The sequence below is a fragment of the Macrobrachium nipponense genome, chromosome 3, assembly GCF_015104395.2.
Source record: "Macrobrachium nipponense isolate FS-2020 chromosome 3, ASM1510439v2, whole genome shotgun sequence".
Taxonomy (NCBI): domain Eukaryota; kingdom Metazoa; phylum Arthropoda; class Malacostraca; order Decapoda; family Palaemonidae; genus Macrobrachium; species Macrobrachium nipponense.
The window spans coordinates 136,330,898-136,333,397 of NC_087202.1; the positions used below are offsets into that span (position 1 = coordinate 136,330,898).

The 2,500-nt window shown below is 44.5% G+C and overlaps 1 protein-coding gene across 1 annotated transcript in view; it reads right to left on the reverse strand.

Annotated features, from left to right (window-relative positions):
* Positions 1-1,313: 1,313 nt before the first annotated feature.
* The window catches only part of LOC135222299 (uncharacterized), a 14,696-nt gene continuing 13,509 nt past the window's right edge, over positions 1,314-2,500 (reverse strand). Inside the window, exon 3 of the mRNA XM_064260395.1 lies at positions 1,314-2,500. This exon is cut by the window's right edge and continues 440 nt beyond it. The gene's annotated coding sequence lies outside the window, so the exon portion shown is untranslated.

Consider the following 2,500-nt stretch of genomic DNA (forward strand, 5'->3'; position numbering starts at 1 on the left):
GAAAATACTTTAAAAAATCACCGTCAACTTTATCGTGCATTTAACTTTAATGTGAATCTTTGACCTGAAAACCTTTTTTTTTTTTTCATTTAAGCCGCGTATCCTTTCGTAAATAATCTTAAAGTCTTCGTAACGCTCCTGTTGATTTGGTTGAATCCAGATTCCGCAATAGACCTCTCATTCCCTTTCACACCTTATCACAAGTACAGGCAGCCAAAGGGCTCTCAAGAAGCCGTGCTGGCATAAGGCCGGCTAAATCTCAACTCACCGCTAGTTTTCAATCTCACCAGTCACCGACAATTTTCAGTCTCAATCAATCGCCGCCAGTTTTCAAACTCAACCAATCACCGCCAGTTTTCAGTCTCAACCAATCGCCAGTTTTCAGTCTCAACCAATCAGCCACCAGAATTTTCAGTTTTCTTACCATACACCATTTTCAGTCTCACCAATCACCACCAGTTTTCAGTCTCACCAACAGTCTCACCAATCACCACCAGTTTTCAGTCTCAACAATCACCACCATCAGTCAGTCTCAACCAATCACCATCAGTTTTTTCAGTTTTCAGTCTTCAACCAATCACCGCATCCAGTTTTCAGTCTCACCAATCACCATTTCAGTTTTCAGTCTCACCAAATACATTTTCACCACCAAGTTTTCAGTCTCAATGAATCAACCACCAGTTTTCAGTCTCAACCAATCACCAGTTTTCAGTCTCAACCAATCACCATCAGTTTTCAGTCTCAACCAATCACCACCAGTTTTCAGTCTCAACCAATCGCCACCAGTTTTCAGTCTCAACCAATCACCACCAGTTTTCAGTCTCAACCAATCACCACCAGTTTTCAGTCTCAACCAATCACCACCAGTTTTCAGTCTCAACCAATCACCATCAGTTTTCAGTCTCAACCAATCACCACCATCAGTTTTCACCAAATCACCAGTCGTCTCAACCAATCACCACCACCAGTTTTCAGTCTCAACCAATCACCACCATTTTCATCTCAACCAATCACCATTTTCCAGTTTTCAGATCTCACCAATCACCACCGTTTTCAGTCACAATCACCACCAGTTTTTCAGTCTCAACCGATCACCACCAGTTTCAGTCTCAACCAAATCACCATCAGGTTTTTCCAGTCTCAACCAATCACCACCGAGTCAGTCTCAACCAATCGCCATTTTCAGTCTCAACCAATCCCATCAGTTTTTTCAGTCTCACCGGTCACCACCAGTTTTTCCAGTCTCACCACCACCACCAGTCAGTCTCAACCAATCACCATCAGTTTTCAGTCTCAACCAATCACCACCAGTTTTCAGTCTCAACCAATCACCACCAGTTTTCAGTCTCAACCAATCACCGCCAGTTCAGTCTCAACCGATCACCGCTAGTTTTCAATCTCACCAGTCACTGACAGTTTTCAGTCTCAACCAATCACCGCTAGTTTTCAGTCTCACCAGTCACCGACAGTTTTCAGTCTCACCAATCACCATCAGTTTTCAGTCTCAACCAATCCCCATCAGTTTTCAGTCTCAACCAATCACCACCAGTTTTCAGTCTCAACCAATCACCACCAGTTTTCAGTCTCAACCAATCACAACCAGTTTTCAGTCTCAACCAATCACCACCAGTTTTCAGTCTCACCAGTCACTGACAGTTTTCAGTCTCAACCAATCGCAGTCAGTTTTCAGTCTCAACCAATTGCCGCCAGTTTTCAGTCTCAACCAATCACCACCAGTTTTCAGTCTCAACCAATCGCAGTCAGTTTTCAGTCTCAACCAATCGCAGTCAGTTTTCAGTCTCAACCAATCGCAGTCAGTTTTCAGTCTCAACCAATCGCAGTCAGTTTTCAGTCTCAACCAATCGCCGCCAGTTTTCAGTCTCAACCAATCACCGCTAGTTTTCAGTCTCAACCAATCACCGCCAGTTTTCAGTCTCAACCAATCGCAGTCAGTTTTCAGTCTCAACCAATCACCGCCAGTTTTCAGTCTCAACCAATCGCAGTCAGTTTTCAGTCTCAACCAATCACCGCCAGTTTTCAGTCTCATCCAATCGCAGTCAATTTTCAGTCTCAACCAATCACCGCCAGTTTTCAGTCTCAACCAATCGCCGCCAGTTTTTGCAAGCACATTGTACGACATGATCTTCAGACACGAAGTGACTTATTTTGGGGAGATGTTTCCGTGTAGTAAATTCAAGAAGACCTGCGTCACTTGTCGATGAACGTCCGAGAAGGAATTTTCAAGAATACTCAGGTACTGTGGTCGCTTAGACCCAAATTCTAATTTGCCGACAAACCAATTTATGGGTGGTGAAGACCCAAATTGTGGTCTCTGAGGGCTCTGTCATCGCGGGCGCTGGAGTCTCGAATAGTGGTCGATGAGGGCCCGGATTGTGTTTGCTGAAGGCCCGAAAATGCGGTCGCTGAAGACTCGAATTACTGTCGCTGTAGACCTAAATTATGCGTCGTCTAAGGCCCAAAGATTTCGTCCCTGAAGACC